This window comes from Balaenoptera physalus (genome assembly GCF_965194825.1).
Source record: "Balaenoptera physalus genome assembly, chromosome: 3".
NCBI lineage: Eukaryota > Metazoa > Chordata > Mammalia > Artiodactyla > Balaenopteridae > Balaenoptera > Balaenoptera physalus.
In genome coordinates this window covers 22,546,897-22,565,441 of record NC_138890.1, presented here as the reverse complement: position 1 = coordinate 22,565,441, position 18,545 = coordinate 22,546,897, and the positions used below count along the sequence as shown (strand labels likewise).

Here is an 18,545-nt window from a genome sequence, read left to right as displayed (position 1 = left end):
CTATTGTAAATAGTGCTGCAATGAACATTCGGGTGCATGTGTCTTTTTGAATTACGGTTTTCTCTGGGTATATGCCCAGTAGTGGGATTGCTGGGTCATATGGTAATTCTATTTTTAGTTTTTTAAGGAACCTCCATATTGTTCTCCAGAGTGGCTGTATCAATTTACATTCCCACCAACAGTGCAAGAGGGTTCCCTTTTCTCCACACCCTCTCCAGCATTTGTTGTTTGTCGATTTTCTGATGATCCCCATTCTAACAGGAGTGAGGTGATACCTCATTGTAGTTTTGATTTGCATTTCTCTAATAATTAGTGATGTTGAGCATCTTTTCATGTGCTTCGTGGCCGTCTGTATGTCTTCTTTGGAGAAATGTCTATTTAGGTCTTCTGCCCATTTTTGGATTGGGGTGTTTGTTTCTTTGATATTGAGCTGAATGAGCTGTTTATATATTTTGGAGATTAATCCTTTGTCCGTTGATTCATTTGCAAATATTTTCTCCCATTCTGAGGGTTGTCTTTTCGTCTTGTTTATGGTTTCCTTTGCTGTGCAAAAGCTTTGAAGTTTCATTAGGTCCCACTTGTTTATTTTTGTTTTTATTTCCATTACTCTAGGAGGTGGATCAAAAAAGATCTTGCTGTGATTTATGTCAAAGAGTGTTCTTCCTATGTTTTCCTCTAAGAGTTTTATAGTGTCCAGTCTTATATTTAGGTCTCTAATCCATTTTGAGTTTATTTTTGTGTATGGTGTTAGGGAGTATTCTAATTTCATTCTTTTACATGTAGCTGTCCAGTTTTCCCAGCACCACTTATTGAAGAGACTGTCTTTTCTCCATTGTATATCTTTGCCTCCTTTGTCATAGATTAGTTGACCATAGGTGCGTGGGTTAATCTCTGGGCTTTCTATCTTGTTCCATTGATCTATGTTTCTGTTTTTGTGCCAGTACCATATTGTCTTGATGACTGTAGCTTTGTAGTATAGTCTGAAGTCAGGGAGTCTGATTCCTCCAGCTCCATTTTTTTGCCTCAAGACTGCTTTGGCTATTCGGGGTCTTTTGTGTCTCCATACAAATTTTAAGATGATTTGTTCTAGCTCCGTAAAAAATGCCATTGGTAATTTGATAGGGATTGCATTGAATCTGTAGATTGCTTTGGGTAGTATACTCATTTTCACAATGTTGATTCTTCCAATCCAAGAACATGGTATATCTCTCCATCTGTTGGTATCATCTTTAATTTCTTTCATCAGTGTCTTATAGTTTTCTGCATACAGGTCTTTTGTCTCCCTAGGTAGGTTTATTCCTAGGTATTTTATTCTTTTTGTTGCAATGGTAAATGGGAGTGTTTCCATAATTTCTCTTTCAGATTTTTCATCATTAGTGTATAGGAATGCAAGAGATTTCTGTGCATTAATTTTGTATCCTGCAACTTTACCATATTCATTAATTAGCTCTAGCAGTTTTCTGGTGGCAGTTTTAGGATTCTCTATGTATAGTATCATGTCATCCGCAAACAGTGACAGTTTTACTTCCTCTTTTCCAATTTGTATTCCTTTTATTTCTTTTTCTTCTCTGATTGCCGTGGCTAGGACTTCCAGAACTATGTTGAATAATAGTGGTGAGAGTGGACATCCTTGTCTCGTTCCTGATCTTAGAGGAAATGCTTTCAGTTTTTCACCATTGAGAATGATGTTTGCTGTGGGTTTGTCATATATGGCCTTTATTATGTTGAGGTAGGTTCCCTCTATGCCCACTTTCTGGAGAGTTTTTATCATAAATGGGTGTTGAATTTTGTCAAAAGCTTTTTCTGCATCTATTGAGATGATCATATGGTTTTTATTCTTCAGTTTGTTAATATGGTGTATCACATTGATTGATTTGCGTATATTGAAGAATCCTTGCATCCCTGGGATAAATCCCACTTGGTCGTGGTGTATGATCCTTTTAATGTGTTGTTGGATTCTGTTTGCTAGTATTTTGTTGAGGATTTTTGCATCTATATTCATCAGTGATATTGGTCTGTAATTTTCTTTTTTTGTAGTGTCTTTGTCTGGTTTTGGTATCAGGGTGATGGTGGCCTCATAGAATGAGTTTGGGAGTGTTCCTTCCTCTGCAATTTTTTGGAAGAGTTTGAGAAGGATGGGTGTTAGCTCTTCTCTAAATGTTTGATAGAATTCACCTGTGAAGCCATCTGGTCCTGGACTTTTGTTTGTTGGAAGATTTTTAATCACAGTTTCAATTTCATTACTTGTGATTGGTCTGTTCATATTTTCTGTTTCTTCCTGATTCAGTCTTGGAAGGTTATACCTTTCTAAGAATTTGTCCATTTCTTCCAGGTTGTCCATTTTATTGGCATAAAGTTGCTTATAGTAGTCTCTTAGGATGTTTTGTATTTCTGCGGTGTCTGTTGTAACTTCTCCTTTTTCATTTCTGATTTTATTGATTTGAGTCCTCTCCCTCTTTTTCTTGATGAGTCTGGCTAATGGCTTATCAATTTTGTTTATCTTCTCAAAGAACCAACTTTTAGTTTTATTGATCTTTGCTATTGTTTTCTTTGTTTCTATCTCATTTATTTCTGCTCTGATCTTTATGATTTCTTTCCTTCTGCTAACTTTGGGTTTTGTTTGTTCTTCTTTCTCTAGTTTCTTTAGGTGTAAGGTTAGATTGTTTACTTGAGATTTTTCTTGTTTCTTTAGGTAGGCTTGTATAGCTATAAACTTCCCTCTTAGAACCGCTTTTGCTGCATCCCATAGGTTTTGGGTCGTCGTGTTTTCATTGTCATTTGTCTCTAGGTATTTTTTTATTTCCTCTTTGATTTCTTCAGTGATCTTTTGGTTATTTAGTAACGTATTGTTTAGCCTCCATGTGTTTGTCTTTTTTACGTTTTTTTCCCTGTAATTCATTTCTAATCTCATAGCGTTGTGGTCAGAAAAGATGCTTGGTATGATCTCAATTTTCTTAAATTTACTGAGGCTTGATTTGTGACCCAAGATGTGATCTATCCTGGAGAATGTTCCGTGCGCACTTGAGAAGAATGTGTAATCTGCTGTTTTTGGATGGAATGTCCTATATATATCAACTAAATCCATCTGGTCTATTGTGTCATTTAAAGCTTCTGTTTCCTTATTTATTTTCATTTTGGATGATCTGTCCATTGGTGTAAGTGAAGTGTTAAAGTCCCCCACTATTACTGTGTTACTGTCGATTTCCTCTTTTATAGCTGTTAGCAGTTGCCTTATGTATTGAGGTGCTCCTATGTTGGGTGCATATATATTTATAATTGTTATATCTTCTTCTTGGATTGATCCCTGGATCATTATGTAGTGTCCTTCCTTGTCTCTTGTAACATTCTTTATTTTAAAGTCTATTTTATCTGATATGAGTATAGCTACTCCAGCTTTCTTTTGATTTCCATTTGCATGGAATATCTTTTTCCATCCCCTAACTTTCAGTCTGTATGTGTCCCTAGGTCTAAAGTGGGTCTCTTGTAGACAGCATATATATGGGTCCTGTTTTTGTATCCATTCAGCCAGTCTATGTCTTTTGGTTGGGGCGTTTAATCCATTCACGTTTACGGTAATTATCGATATGTATGTTCCTATGACCATTTTCTTAATTGTTTTGGGTTTGTTTTTGTAGGTCCTTTTCTTCTCTTGTGTTTCCCACTTAGAGAAGTTCTTTTAGCATTTGTTGTAGAGCTGGTTTGGTGGTGCTGAATTCTCTTAGCTTTTGCTTGTCTGTAAAGCTTTTGATTTCTCCATCAAATCTAAATGAGATCCTTGCCGGGTAGAGTAATCTTGGTTGTAGGTTCTTCCCTTTCATCACTTTAAGTATATCATGCCACTCCCTTCTGGCTTGCAGAGTTTCTGCAGAGAAATCAGCTGTTAACCTTATGGGAGTTCCCTTGTATGTTATTTGTCGTTTTTCCCTTGCTGCTTTCAATAATTTTTCTTTGTCTTTAATTTTTGCCACTTTGATTACTATGTGTCTCGGCGTGTTTCTCCTTGGGTTTATTCTGTATGGGACTCTCTGCGCTTCCTGGACTTGGGTGGCTATCTCCTTTCCCACGTTAGGGAAGTTTTCGACTATAATCTCTTCAAATATTTTCTCTGGTCCTTTCTCTCTCTCTTCTCCTTCTGGGACCCCTATAATGCGAATGTTGTTGCGTTTAATGTTGTCCCAGAGGTCTCTTAGGCTGTCTTCATTTCTTTTCATTCTTTTTTCTTTAGTCTGTTCCGCAGCAGTGAATTCCACCATTCTGTCTTCCAGGTCACTTATCCGTTCTTCTGCCTCAGTTATTCTGCTATTGATTCCTTCTAGTGTAGTTTTCATTTCAGTTATTGTATTGGTCATCTCTGTTTGTTTGTTCTTTAATTCTTCTAGGTCTTTGTTAATCATTTCTTGCATCTTCTCAATCTTTGCCTCCATTCTTATTCCGAGGTCCTGGATCATCTTCACTATCATTATTCTGAATTCTTTCTCTGGAAGGTTGCCTATCTCCACTTCATTTAGTTGTTTTTCTGGGGTTTTTTCTTGTTCCTTCATCTGTTATATAGCCCTCTGCCTTTTCATCTTCTCTATCTTTCTGTAACTGTGGTTTTTGGTCCGCAGGCTGCAGGATTGTAGTTTTTCTTGCTTCTGCTCTCTGCCCTCTGGTGGTTGAGGCTATCTAAGAGGCTTGATGGTAGGCTCTGGTGGTGGGTAGAGCTGACTGTTGCTGTGGCGGTCAGAGCTCAGTAAAACCTTAATCCACTTGACTGTTGATGGGTGGGGCTGGGTTCCCTCCCTGTTGCTGTGGCGTCAGAGCTCAGTAAAACCTTAATCCACTTGACTGTTGACGGGTGGGGCTGGGTTCCCTCCCTGTTGGTTGTTTTGCCTGAGGCAACCCAACACTGGAGCCTACCCGTGCTCTTTGGTGGGGTTAATGGCCGACTCTGGGAGGGCTCACGCCAAGGAGAACTTCCCAGAACCTCGGCTGCCAGTGTCCTTATCCCCCCGGTGAAACAGAGCCACCACTCGCCTCTGCAGGAGACCCCCCAACACCAGCAGGTAGGTCTGGTTCAGTCTCCCCCAGGGTCACTGCTCCTTCCCCTGGGTCCCGATGCACACATTACTTTGTGTGTGCCCTCCAAGAGTGGGGTCTCTGTTTCCCCCAGTCCTGTCAAAGTCCTGCAATCAATTCCCACTAGGCTTCAAAGTCTGATTCTCTAGGAATTCCTTCTCCCGTAGCCGGACACCCAAGTTGGGAAGCCTGACGTGGGGCTCAGAACCTTCACTCCAGTGGGTGGACTTCTGTGGTATAAATGTTCGCCAGTCTGTGAGTCACCCACCCAGCAGTTATGGGATTTGATTTTACTCTGATTGCGCCCCTCCTACCGTCTCACTGTGGCTTCTCCTCTGTCCTTGGATGTGGGGTATCCTCCTTGGTGAAGTCCAGGTTCTTCCTGTCAATGATTGTCCAGCAGCCAGTTTTGATTCTGGTGCTCTCGCAAGAGGGAGTGAGAGCACGTCCTTCTACTCCGCCATCTTGGTTAATCTCCACGTGTATCTTTTTGAATTATGGTTTTCTCAGGGCATATGCCCAATAGTGGGATTGCTGGGTCATATGGTAGTTCTTTTTTTAGTTTTTTAAGGAACCTCCATACTGTTCTCCATAGTGGCTGTATCAATTTACATTCCCACCAACAGTGCAGGAGGGTTCCCTTTTCTCCACACCCTCTCCAGCATTTATTGTTTGTAGATTTTTTTGATGGCCATTCTGACAGGTGTGAGGTGATACCTCACTGTGGTTTTGATTTGCATTTGTCTAATGATTAGTGATGTTGAGCATCTTTTCATGCATTTGTTGGCCATCAGTCTGTCTTCTTTGGAGAAATGTCTATTTAGGTCTTCTGCCCATTTTTGGACTGGCTTGTTTGTTTTTATAATACCGAGCTGCATGAGCTGCTTGTATGTTTTGGAGATTAATTCTTTGTCAGTTGCTTCATTTGCAAATATTTTCTCCCATTCTGAGGGTTGTCTTTTGGTCTTGTTTATGGTTTCCTTTGCTGTGCAAAAGCTTTTCAGTTTCATTAGGCCCCATTTGTTTATTTTTGTTTTTGTTTCCCTTACTCTAGGAAGTGGGTCAAAAAGGATCTTGCTATGATTTATATCACAGAGTGTTCTGCCTATGTTTTTCTCTAAGAGTTTTATACTGTCTGGCTTTACATTTAGGTCTTTAATCCATTTTGAGTTTACTTTTGTGTATGGTGTTAGGGTGTGTTCTAATTTCATTCTTCTACATGTTGCTGTCCATTTTTCCCAGCACCACTTATTGAAGAGGCTGTCTTTTCTCCATTTTATATTCTTGCCTCCTTTGTCAAAGATAAGGTGACCATATGTGCGTGGGTTTATCTCTAGGCTTTTTATCTTGTTCCACTGATCTATATTTCTGTTTTTGTGCCAGTACCATACTGTCTTGCTTACTGTAGCTTTGTAGTATAGTCTGAAGTCAGGAAGCCTCATTGCTCCAGCTTCATTTTTCTCTCTCAAGATTGCTTTGGCTATGCGGGGTCTTTTGCATTTCCATACAAATTGTAAAATTTCTTGATCTAGTTCGGTGAAAAATGCCATTGGTAATTTGATAGGGATTGCACTGAACCTGTAGATTGCTTTGGGTAGTATAGTCATTTTCACAATATTGATTCTTCCAATTCAGTAGAATGTTATATCTCTCCATCTGTTTATGTTATCTTTGATTTCTTTCATCAGTGTTTTATAGTTTTCTGAGTATAGGTCTTTTGCCTCCTTAGGTAGGTTTATTCCTAGGTATTTTATTCTTTTTGTTGCACTGGTCAGTGGGATTGTTTCCTTAATTTCTCTTTCTGACTTTTCGTTGTTAGTGTATAGGAATGCAAGAGATTTCTGTGCATTGATTTTGTATCCTGCAGCCTTACCAAATTCATTGATTAGGTCCAGTAGTTTCCTGGTGGCATCTTTAGGGTTTTCTATGTATAGTATCATGTCATCTGCAAACAGTGACAGTTTTACTTCTTCTTTTCCCATTTGTATTCCTTTTATTTCTTTTTCTTCTCTGATTGCCATGGCTAGGACTTCCAAAACTATGTTGAGTAAGAGTGGCGAGAGTGGACATCCTTGTCTTGTTCCTGATCTTAGAGGAAATGCTTTTAGTTTATCACCACTGAGAATGATGTTTGCTGTGGGTTTGTCATGTATGGCCTTTATTATGTTGAGGTAAGTTCCCTTTATGCCCACTTTCTGGAGAGTTTTTATCATAAATGGGTGTTGAATTTTGTCAAAAGATTCTTCTGCATCTATTGAGATGATCATATGGTTTCTATTCTTCAATTTGTTAATATGGTGTATCGCATTGATTTGCGTTTATTGAAGAATCCTTGCATCCCTGGGATAAATCCCACTTTATCATAGTGTATGATCCTTTTAATGTGTTGTTGGGTTCTGTTGGCTAGTGTTTTGTTGAGGATTTTTGCGTCTATGTTCATCAGTGGTATTGGTCTATAATTTTCTTTTTTTGTGATATCTTTGTCTGGTTTTGGTATCAGGGTGATGGTGGCCTCGTAGAATGAGTTTGGGAGTGTTCCTCCCTCCACCATTTTTTGGAAGAGTTTGAGGAGGAGAGGTGTTAACTCTTCTCTAAGTGTTTGATAGAATTCACCTGTGAAGCCATCGGGTCCTGGATTTTTGTTTGTTGGAAGATTTTTAATTACAGTTTCAATTTCATTACCTGTGATTGGTCTGTTTATATTTTCTAATTCTTCCTGGTTCAGTCTTGGAAGGTTGTAGTTTTCCAAGAATTTGTCCATTTCTTTCAGGTTGTCCATTTTATTGGCATATAGTTGCTTGTAGTAGTCTCTTATGATCTTTTGTATTTCTGCAGTGTCAGTTGTAATCTCTCCTTTTTCAATTCTAATATTATTGATTTGAGTACTCTCCCTCTTTTTCTTGATGAGTCTGGCTAAAGGTTTACCAATTTTGTTTATCTTCTCAAAGCAACAGCTTTTAGTTTTATTGATCTTTGCTATTGTTTGGTTTGTTTCAATTTCACTTATTTCTGCTCGGATCTTTATGATTTCTTTCCTTCTACTAATTGTGGGTTTTCTTTGTTCTTCTTTTTCTAGTTGCTTTAAGTGTAAGGTTAGAAGTTTTATTTGAGATTTTTCTTGTTTCTTGAGGTGAGCTTGAATTGCTATGAACTTCCCTCTTAGAACTGCTTTTGCTGCATCCCATAGGTTTTGGATCGTCATGTTTTTGTTGTCATTTGTTTCTAGGTATTTTTTGATTCCCTCTTCAATTTCTTCAGTGATCTCTTGGTTATTTAGCAGTGCACTGTTTAGCCTCCATGTATCTGTGGGGTTTTTTTACTGTTTGTTTTACTGTAATAGATCTCTAATCTCATAGTGTTGTGGTCGGAAAAGATGCTTGATACAATTTCAATTTTGTTAAATTTTCCAAGGTTTGATTTGTGACCCCAAATGTGATCTATTCTGGAGAATGTGCTGTGTGCATTTGAGAAGAAAGTGTATTCTGCTTTGGGGTGGAATGTCCCAACAATATCAATTAAGTCTGTGTGGTCTCTTGTGTCATTTAAAGCTTCTGTTTCCTTATTTATTTTCCGTCTGGATGATCTATTGGTGTAAGTGGGGTGTTAAAGTCCCCTATTATTGTGTTACTGTCGATTTCTCCTTTTAAAGCCATTTGCATTTGCCTTATATATTGAGGTGCTCCTACGTTGGGTGCATAAATATTTACAATTGTTTTGTTTTCTTCTTGGATTGATCCATTGATCATTATGTAGTGTCCTTTCTTGTCTCTTGTTACGGTCTTTATTTCAAAGTCTATTTTATCTGATATGAGTATTGCTGCTCCAGCTTTCTTGTGATTTCCATTTGCATGGAATATCTTTTTCCATCCCCTCACTTTCAGTCTGTATGTGTCCCTAGGTCTGAAGTGGGTTTCTTGTAGACAGCATATAGACAGTCTTGTTTTTGTATCCATTCAGCCAGTCTGTGTCTTTTGGTTGGAGCATTTAATCCACTTACATTCTAGGTGATTATCGATATGTATGTTCCTATTACCATTTTCTTAATTGATTTGGCTTTGTTTTGGGGGGTCTTTTTATTCTCTTGTGTTTCCCACTTAGAGAAGTTCCTTTAGCATTTGCTGTAAAGCTAGTTTGGTGGTGCTGAATTCTCTTAGCTTTTGCTTGTCTGTAAAGCTTTTGATTTCTCCATTGAATATGAATGAGATCCTTGCTGGGTAGAGTAATCTTGGTTGTAGGTTTTTTCCCCTTCATCACTTTAAATATGTCCTGCCACTCCCTTCTGGCTTGCAGAGTTTCTGCTGAAAGATCAGCTGTTAACCTTATGGGGATTCCCTTTTATGTTATTTGTTGCCTTTCCCTTGCTGCTTTTAATATTTTTTCTTTGTATTTAATTTTTGGTAGTTTGATTAATATGTGTCTCGGCATGTTTCTCTTTAGGTTTATCCTGTATGGGACTCTCTGCTCTTCCTGGACTTGATTGACTATTTCCTTTCCCATGTTAGGGAAGTTTTCAACTATAATCTCTTCAAATATTTTCTCAAACCCTTTCTTTTTCTCTTCTTCTCCTGGGACCCCTATAATTCGAATATTGGTGCGTTTAATATTGTCCCAGGAGTCTCTGAGACTGTCCTCAATTCTTTCATTCTTTTTTCTTTATTCTGCTCCCTGGCAGTTATTTCCACCATTTTATCTTCCAGCTCACTTATCCGCCTTAGTTCTTCTGCTATTGATTTCTTCTAGAGTATTTTTAATTTCAGTTATTGTATTGTTCATCACTGTTTGTTTGCTCTTTAGTTCTTCTAGATCCTTGTTAAATGTTTCTTTTATTTTCTCCATTCTGTTTCCGAGATTTTGGATCGTCTTTACTATCATTACTCTGAATTCTTTTTCAGGTAGGTTGCCTATTTCACCTTCATTTATTCGGTCTTGTAGGTTTTTACCTTGCTTCTTCATTTGTAACATATTTTTTGTCACTTCATTTTTTTTTCTTTGATGGGTGGGACTGTATTCCTGTCTTAGTGATTATTTGGCCTGAGGCATCCAGCACTGGAGTTTGCAGGCAGTTGGATAAAGCCAGGTCTTGGTGCTGAGATGAGGACCTCTGGGGGGCCTCACTCCGATTTATATTCCCTGGGGTCTGAGGTTCTCTGTTAGTCCAGCAGTTTGGACTCGGAGCTGCCACCACAGGAGCTCGGGCCCAACCTGTAGCCTGGGAACCAGATCCCATAAGGCATGTGGTGCGGCAAAAAAAAAAAAGAAGAGGAAAAGGAGCAATACAATAACAAAGAATAAAAAACAAAATAAAATTAGAAAGATCAAAAATATATTAGGAAAAATAATAATATAATTGAAACAACTGCAACAAGGTAAAATAAAACTGTAACAGAAAAAAGAAAAAGAAAAAAAGGGGGTGGGGGAACAAGCCAAAAGGAGCAGAACAATAACAAACTATAAAGAATAAAATAAAATTAGAAAAATAAAAGATTTATTAGAAAAATAAACATATAAATGAATGAAGAACAAGTAATCAACAGGGTAAAACAGAACCCCAATCTAAAACAGGAAAAAAGGAAAGAAAAAAGCCTTGGCTATGGGGGGCGGAGTTTAGGCAGGGTTGGAACGTAGGCAGTGGCGGGGGTTACGGTGGGGCAGGGCCTAGGCTTAGTACCCATGCAGCCAGAAAAGGTCTTGGGGGCGTGGCCTGGGCGGGTGATGTTCAAGTGTCGGGCAGGGCCTCTACTTAGGACCTACAGAAGGGGAGAGGCAGCACGTCCAAAGGAGGGCCTTCAGAGTGTGGAGTTCTGGGGTTTGGAGGCAAGGCCGTGGGTGAGGGTGTGTGGGTGCGGTTTAGGCCCAGCCCATTGGAGGGGTTCTCTGAGTGTAGAGGTAGGGCCCTGGGTGGGGGTGTAGGGGTGGGGCTTGGTCTCTGTGCAGCAGGAGGGAGGCGCTGAGGGCAGAGAATTAGGCCCAGGAGCCCAACAGGTTCTCTGGTGCCTAAGTGGACAGGGAAAGCACTGGCCGCGTTCCCTTCCATTCCTCCACGCCCCCACTCCCCATCTCCCCCGGGGTCTCCCCAGTCCCCGCTGGACCCCTAACCATGGGTGTGTCCTGCTGGGTGTAGGAACTCCTCCCCTCCCCCAGCCACCCCTCAGGGGTTCCAGTCCAGTAGGTCTGGCCTTTACTTTTGCTTTCCCTTCCCTCCCTCCCACTCCCTCAGGACCCATGCAGCTGGAGGGGACCTTCGTGGGCATAGGATCAGGACCGGGATCTCAGCAGGCTCCTGGGGGCCCAAGTGGGCAGGGGAGAACTGGCCATGCTCCCTTTTGATCCTCTGCCCTCCCAGTGGTCCCCCAATTTCCCCCTTTTGGGGTGGGATCCCTTCCCCTCCAGCAGCCACCCGTTACGGGCGCCAGTCCCATCCCACCTCCACTTCTCCCCCTCTCACTCCCCCCATGCCCCACGTCCTACCTGGTCACTGGGGGTTTCTCCCCTCCCCTTAGGTGTCTGTGGTCCCTCACCGGTGCCTGGTAGGTGCCCTAGTTGTGTGGAGACGTGAATTCCATGTCCTCCTAGTCCGTCATCTTGACTCTGCCCCCCAATCTTAAACTTATGAATTATTTCTGGAATTTTCCATTTAATATTTTCAGACCATGGTTGACTGTGGAAAGTGAAAGTGAGGATAAGAGGGGACTACTATAATGCAAAACCAGTGTTGATTTTTATTGTTGCACTAAATTGTAAAACCTGAATTGGTAGGCAATAATACCGCAAATTAAATAAATAAAAATTTGGGAGAATCAAGGCTTAGATGTTGAGGCAGTTAAAATCTAACTCATTGCCATGATAGTTTGGATAATAGGAATAAGTCGTGTTATTTAATAACTTATCTAATAAGTTAAAGTAGAATCGCACTGCTTATGATGAATGTGTTGGTAAATAAGGCCCTACTGATATTTGGTTAAGTGGGGTTATTATGGCTAATCATATCTTGGAAGAGTACTATCCTTGCCAATTTTTAAAGTTATTTTGAATTTTCACCCTTCAAATAACTTACGTGGAAATTACTAACAACTACATTTCTTTGAAATTTTCCTTGTGTGAGCAATGGTGAGAATCTTTTAAAGCATATGTTTGAAATATAACCTTTCAAGTATATTTACTTCATATACTATAATTTTTAAAAAAATCATGACTGGTAGAGGGAATTTTTTTTTTTATATTTCTATTTATTTATTATTTATCTTGGCTGTGCTGGGTCTTAGTTGCGGCACACGGGATCCTCATTGCGGTATGTGGGCTCCCATTTGTGGCATGCGGGCTCTTACTTGTGGCATGCATGTGGGATCTAGTTCCCCGACCAGGGATCGAACCCAGGCCCCCCGCATTGGGAGCGCAGATTCCCCCCCACTAGGCCACCAGGGATGTCCCTGGTAGAGCGAATTTTATAACAGGATATCGATACCATGTTGTCCTACCTTATTCTTTCTACTTAAGGCAGACCGTTTTTGTTTTTTTGGTATTGGTAATGTGTGATGCTTGTTTACACATTCTTAACACAATTAAGCATTAGCGTTATATCACAGAATTAGAGCTAACTGGCCAATCTGTAGATTGAATTTAGCACCCAATTCATATTTTTCCCTTTTATTACATTATGTTTATGGTAACCACATGGAGATATAAATTTCAGGAAGTTTCCAGTTCAAAAACCTCAGGCTCTCACCCAATATAACACATTTATACAACATTTAAAAGTACAAAAGCTCCTTTTGGTTAAGGGACAGTACAAGAAAACTCATGAATTTAATAACACCAGAAGTTCCGGTCCGCGCTGTCCCAGAAAAAAGTTGCCAAATCTGTTTCTTGGCTCTCTCGTTGGTAAGAATGTCCCCCTCTTATACTCAGCACAAGGTGAGTGTTTCTACACCAAATGTTGGAGCCTAGGTTTTCAGAGTCCAAGCTGATGACCGCCACTGGTCCTTGGGCCTTGGGAGCACCCAATTTAAAGTCCCTTATCCCAGTGGTCTTCACACTGAAGTAAGGCCACCCACTTATGAGATACAGGAAGAAAATGTAACTTCCATTTTTTTCATACATATTTTTATTTTTTATATCATGTGTAAATTTCTACTTAGGTTTACACTATATATAACATATTAGTCATATAATATATACCTCATTTATAAATAAATAACTGCACATATTGCTGCATACTTAGATATTTACTATTAGGAGTACTCAGTCAAAATAACTTGAAGACCACAGTTCTGACAGTAGCTAATCAGAGAGAATGGACACTAAGGGGAGAAATGGGATCCTTTGGAAGGTATAGACTAAGGTCCAGTTATTAACAATATAATAAAAAAGTATAGATTAGAATATTATATGTATCAAGGGACTTGTTTATGGATTCTTTATAGACTTACTATAAAACATAAAAATTATCCCTATTGTTCACCAAGTTAACAGGAGTTTTAATAACTATAGGTAGACTACATACAACTTTCATAATAGTTTGGAGCAGTTTAAAGTTCAGGCACAAGTTTTTTGCATATAGTGGCTTTTCATTTTCTGGTTGTGGCTGACCTTTATGTAGGTCTTTTTTATTGCTATAAATGTTCTTTTTCAAGGGATAAATTGTTTTTGTCTTTTTTTTTATTTGGTGGAGGGAATGTAAAGTAACTTTAAAAAGTTTTAAACAAATTATTATAAATCAGATTATGAGAGACATGTTAATTTTCCGTGTTTCCTAAAGTTGCTAAAATTTGTGCATATTGCTTTTATAGCCAGAAAAAATATTTAAAAGAATTAATAGAAGTATCTCCTAGTAATAGAACTAAAAACAATCTGCATATCTTCTAAATTACCTATGGTAGGGGAAAAGGTAAGAAGGAGAAAAAGAAGTAAACAGTAAAACATAGAAAACAACTAGCAAGGAAGCATTTATAGGAGGAAGAAAAAAGTTATGACAGGTTTAATCAAGTTTGTTTTAACAATAAATATAAGTGGGATGAACATACCTTTTATAAGGAGAAGACCTACTCTAAAGTTTTTTCAAAAAGCCTAATTACATACAGTATACAAGAGTCGCACCTAAACAGCATGATTGAAAGAAATTGAAAAGAAAAGAATAGGCAAAGCAGATACATTATAATAGAAGGAAAGCATAAAGGGGTGATAATGTTCAATTTGACAGAGCTTAAAAGTAATAAATGGAACAGACTGCAATGGTGAAGCATATAAGCCATAATGATGATGTCATGAATCAATATGGAACCAAATTATACAGAACTAAATTTCTATAAACTTTTTTTTGTTTGTTTCTTGTTTTTGGCCACACGGCGCAGCTTGCGGGATCTTAGTTCCCCGATGACCAGGGATTGAACCCATGCCCCCTGTAGTGGAAGTGCAGAGTCCTAACCACTGGACTGCCAGGGAATTCCCCAGAACTAAATTTAAATGATAAAAATTGCAAGAGATAAAGAGAATTGTTATATCTCAAGAGTACTTTAGAAACTTGAGTAGTTCTCTAAGTCTGTGACAGATAAAGCTAATAATTTTCTTATTAATATATTCTATATTTTTATTTCAGCTGATGTACAAGAAAAATAACTATTCTGAAAACAGAAAATATATGTTCTCCGTGACTCATGAAATATTTATAAAAATTGACCATGATTTTTGGTCACAAATAAAATTTCACGTGATCCCAAAGATTAGACATAGATTGTCCTAGACTCTCTGCCTATGGCAAAATAAAATGAGAGCTAAGTAATAAAGATAGGAAGGAAATTGTGTAATTTTCAGATCTTCTCTAACACTCTTGGGTCAAAGAAGAAATCAGAACTGCAGTTGTAAGATAAAATTGGCCCTCCAGCCCTCTGTGTCCAAGGATGTGGAACCCGGAGAGGTGGATGGCCAAACGTAAGGGACTTGAGCTTCCTCAGATTCTGGTATCCGTGAGGGTCCTAGAACCAGTCCCCCACAGAACTGAGGACGACTGTATGTAAATAATACGATAGTTCACAGTATGCTGCATTTTCTTTTGTTTTCTGATTAAAAAAACCCAATTTTGTATTTTGGTTTCAGAAGGGTAGTTAAAGGACAGTATTCAATAACAAATGTTTCTTGGCCCTCTGTAATGTGCAAGACATTTTGTTTGATGTGAGATATAACTCTGAGTAAGACTGAGCCTTGGTGCTTGTAATCCACTGGATTTTATTATTCAATGCACATTAGTAGTAACTTATTTGAGATGCATGTATAAAAAATCCTTTATAGTTTCTTTGTAAAGAAACGATAGAGTTCAGTATGATCATTTTAATTTTCAGCAGAGGTACCTATGGTACCTATATGGAGAGGAGAAGTAGATTATTATAGTAGATTGATTGAACTGTGTAGAATGTCTGGATATCTTCGTTCCTTTTTACCTCTATCACCTGGTAGCAGTTCTGTTTCATTGGACAATTTAAGTTTATCCCTCTGGGCTTCAAATCCTTCATCCATAAATGAGGAAGCTGAATTAAAATATAAGATTCTTTATACATGTTATTTTTGTGTAGCTGTGAATCAATTCATAAGTATTGAGCATCAACTTCTTTTCAATCTGTAGGGACCAAACGTATGCTCTAGTTGGGGAAAAAAGACAAATTTAGGGCTCCACGCAAGCAGAGGAGAGTGCGTATATCTTTAAAAAGGACAGAGATGGAGAAAAGAAGAGCATTGGGAAAGGTTTCACAGAGGCAGTGTGACACCTGAGCTGATCTTGAAGATAAGTTTTTGTCAAGTGAACAGGGAAGGAGAACATTTTAGGTGCAGGAGATAATAGAAGGTATAGAGGCAGAGAAGTGAGCGTTTTACATTTGGGAAGTTGCAGTTAGTTTGTATGGCATTTCGTAGTTAACATGGATTTATGGAGGAGTAGCAAGACATCAAGTATTGATGTATATGGGAGCTGAACTGTGAAAAATAATGGGCTTTAAGTTAAAGGCAGTGAATAACCATGGAAATTTTTTTAAGCAGTGGAGGGAGGTGGCACTGTAAGATTTAGTTAGAGTGGATGCAGAGATAGCATTTAGGAAACTGGCAGTTGAGACATGCTGAAGTCTTAAATAAAGTAATGGCAGTGGAGATGCTATACAGGTTTTAGAATAGGTCTCTAAAATGGATGGGCTTTGTAGGGTTGACAGCCCTGGAAGTGTGTGCAAAATTTAATATGTGAATATATTTTCCTCTGGGAGAGGGTCTATAAATTTCATCACATCATGCAGGAGGGCTATTAAGGTAAATATATATTGTAGGGAAAATTGACAGAGTGATATTTTACAAACCATGAGGGTTAAATAATTTTAAGTTTTACTTTATTCATTAGTGACTAATCTAATCTTTTTTCACTTTTTGATAGTGGACAGGCCAAAATCTCATCAAGTTCGAACCTCTGGTACAATAAGGCGAACCTCTTCTTTGGATACGATAACAGGACCTTATCTCACAGGACAGTGGCCACGAGATCCTCATGTTCATTACCCTTCATGCATGAAAGATAAAGCTACTCAGGTAAAATAAGCAAATCAAAATCAGTTTTATTATCCTGCAGTTCTTCTATTTTGATCACAGTAAAGAAAATTAATTTAATCAAATTTTCCCAGTTATTAAATATATTCAACCAAAGAAGAAAGCCATTTCTTTTAATAAACTTTAGACTAAGTATTCTTATCATCTCGGTTTTGAAAATTTTTAAATTATTTAATATTTAATAAATAGCACATCAGTCTACATTGTGTGGTTTTTGAGACTTATAGTTTTAGGAATTATTTTCCTACAGAAATTAATGACTAGTAACTGTATTAGAAAATACAGGCATATCTCGTTTTACTGTGCTTTGCTTTACTATGCTTCTCAGATATTGTGTTTTTTTACACATTGAAGGTTTTTGGCAATCTTGCATGGAGCAAGTCTATCGGCGTCCTTTTTCCAACAGCATTTGTTCACTTTATGTCTCTCGGTCACATTCTGGCAATTCTTTAAATATTTCAAACTTTTTCATTATTATTATATTTGTTATGCTGATCCGTCATCAATGATCTTTTTTGTTACTATTTTAAAAAGATTATGACTTGCTGAAGGCTCAGATGATGATTAGCATTTTTTAGCAATAAAGTATTTTTAATTAAGGTATGTATATTGTTTTTTTAGGATGTAATGCCTTTGAACACTTTAATAGACTACAGTAATAGTATAAACATAAATTTTATATGCACTGGGAAACCAAAAATTTGTGTGACTCTCTTTATAGCGATATTTGCTTTATTGTGGTGGTCTGGAACCAAACCTGCAGTATCTCCAAAGTATGCTGGTATAAGTAATTTTTGAAGAAAAGGTTGTACAGTTCCTGGAAATAATTTATAAAGTATTAACACATGGCTAAGGAAATATATGTTAAAGGATTTTTTTTCTGTTGAAAGCCAAAACTAAAATCCATGAGAGAGAAATAGAAAATTTCCTGTTTGTCACACCTTCTCTATTTGTGGATCACAGCTTTTGACTTGAAGAGTTTTCCTTCCATGTCAGAAAAAGGTCTGAAAACATCTTAATTTATAATTTCTGAATTCTTGACCATATCTTTATAGCAGTAGTCGATTAGCATTATGAAGAATACGAAAAGTATAAGAGATGGTTATTGGCCTTAAAGAACTTACAGCATAGTTGGAAGATAAGATGTAAATGTAAGAAATTGGTAATAGAAGACAGAGTATTATTAGGTGTTAGATGAATGGAGCATTTAAATGTAAGGGAATTCAATGGAATGGGAACATTTTTGGCTTTGTGGGTTAGGGAAATAGAAGGATTAGAGTTTCATGTCTGAAGAATGAGGAAAAGGGGAGAAAATTTTGGACATGATCTATGAGAATCTCCAGTTTTGTAATTTTCTCAGGCAAGCTTGAAACCATAAAATTAGCTTCTTTATCATGCATCCTATCAATTTTGTCTGTGTAACATTTTATGTCACCCACTCCCAGTCTTTTGCTTTCCATTCTTTGTGAGGGAAAGGAGGAGTTTGATATGGTATGCAGTGGGATTCTCAAGTAGAAAGTACTAGCAAAACTTAGAGATGTGGGCCTGCACACTTAGAAATGGTCTCAGATAATTCAAAACTATCTTTCTGGAGGAGTTGGACTCCCAAGTGTGACAGAGTGTAGGTATAGAGTACAGAAAGAAGGTCAAGAGATCAAGGACTTAGTTTTTAGAAATGCACACAAGGGAAGGATAAAAAATTAATGTATTCACCTGGTAGCAACAAGAAGAGAAAGGAGTTTAACATTTACTGACTGTGTACCATGTACTTTGTCTTTTTATATCCTGTGTTTCATTTAATTCTCACAAGAACATTATAAAATTACACGATGGGGAAGCAGAAGCTCAGGGAAGTTAAGTGACTTAGTATCCTAAACCTAGGAATTGTTGGAGCCAGGTTTCTAATACAGGTT

General features: G+C 38.1%; 1 protein-coding gene and 1 long non-coding RNA gene across 12 annotated transcripts in view; both read left to right on the top strand.

Annotated features, from left to right (window-relative positions):
- The window catches only part of LOC309658226, a 477,715-nt gene that overhangs the window by 123,141 nt on the left and 336,029 nt on the right, over positions 1–18,545 (top strand). The window lies entirely within an intron of this gene.
- LOC309656988 (glucocorticoid-induced transcript 1 protein-like) overlaps positions 1–18,545 on the top strand; it is a gene marked incomplete at its 5' end in the record, with an annotated part of 100,198 nt that overhangs the window by 30,864 nt on the left and 50,789 nt on the right. The window contains one exon of the mRNA XM_082453982.1: positions 16,463–16,614. The remainder of the gene's footprint in view (positions 1–16,462; positions 16,615–18,545) is intronic.